Genomic DNA, 1,491 nt, shown 5'->3' with positions numbered 1-1,491 from the left:
TAGATGTGTACAGAGCATTCAACCCAACAACTGCACAATACACATTCGTTTCCAGTGCACATGGAACATTCTCCAGAATAGACCATGTCTTAGGCCACAAAACAAATCTCCATAAACTTACAAATATTAAAATACTACAAAGCATCTTCTCAGACCGCAATGCTATCAAATTAGAAATCAAAAATAGGAAGACCAAATACATGGAAACTGAATAACACCCTGCTGAAAAGTGACTGGGTAGTAGAAGAAATCAAATGTGAATTCACAAAGTTCCTAGAAATAAATGAGAATGAAAACATAACAATCCAAAATCGTTGGGACACGGTGAAAGTGGAGCTGAGAGGACAATTTATTGCAATAAATGTACACATTGAAAAAGAAGAAAGAACCAAAATTAACACATTAGCACAGCATCTGCAACAATTAGAAACAGACCAACAGAGGAAACCCACAGTCACCAAAAGAAAAGAAATAATAAAGATTAGAGCAGAAATAAATGAATAGAAAACAGAAAAACAAAAGAAAAGAGGGAGAATACACAAATATCATGCATTAGAAACCACATAGGTGATGTCACAATGGAACCAAAGGAAATAAAAAAGATAATAGCAGAATACTATGAAGAGTTTTACTCCAACAAATTTGAAATCTTAGAAGAGATAAATACATTTTTAGATAAACACGACCTACCTAAACTTACACACAGTGAAAAAGAAAACCTGAACAGACCCATAACAAAAGAAGAAATTGATCAGGTCATCAAAAGACTCCCTACCAGTGGGAGAACAAACAAGATGGTGGATTTGGTGGAAGTGCAGTAAAGGAGCTTCACCAGCAACAACACAGAATACCCGACCAAGCAGGCTCAGGGGATGGTCCCTGAACTCTGAACCACATATAAAGGAATATTTAGAGAGTTGGAAGGCTTACAGCTGGGGGACTTTGTGGCAGAAACAAAAAATCCATTGCTTTCTAGTCCGTGACGCTCAGCTGCTCGAGGAGCCACCATCTTGGGTAAGACCAAATGGGGAAGGATCGGAGTGGCCACAGATGCCTGTCAGAACTGCGGAGATAAAGGTGTAGACATACTTTTCTTTTGGTAGCTGTTCATTGGTCCCTTGCTGTCTGCGCACCTCCATTCAGGTGACTATAGGGGTGACTGAGCTAGTGGGCACCCCAGCCCCACCCTCGGAGTGTTCTACTACGCATGCACACAGATATCCTCAAACTTTAAAGAGATAGTTTCCAATTAAAACCAAATGGCCACAGCCATCCCTGAACAGTTTGCAACTAGAAAAAAGGCCTGAACGGGGATTGTGGAGCAGGACAAGCAGACAGAAAAAGAAATAAGCCAAAAATTAAATCCTAAGTTACATCAAAACAACCAACAGTGAAATTTCTCAAGAAGAGTGAAAAGGGAAGCCCATTTCCTGATCACATCTACCTGGAGGCAATCAGAAAGCATAAAAAATACCAAAATACATACCCATC

The sequence above is a fragment of the Chrysochloris asiatica genome, unplaced genomic scaffold (genome assembly GCF_000296735.1).
Source record: "Chrysochloris asiatica unplaced genomic scaffold, ChrAsi1.0 scaffold00024, whole genome shotgun sequence".
Taxonomy (NCBI): Eukaryota; Metazoa; Chordata; class Mammalia; order Afrosoricida; family Chrysochloridae; genus Chrysochloris; species Chrysochloris asiatica.
The sequence above is the reverse complement of the archived record's forward strand: the minus strand, read 5'-3'. Positions refer to the sequence as shown.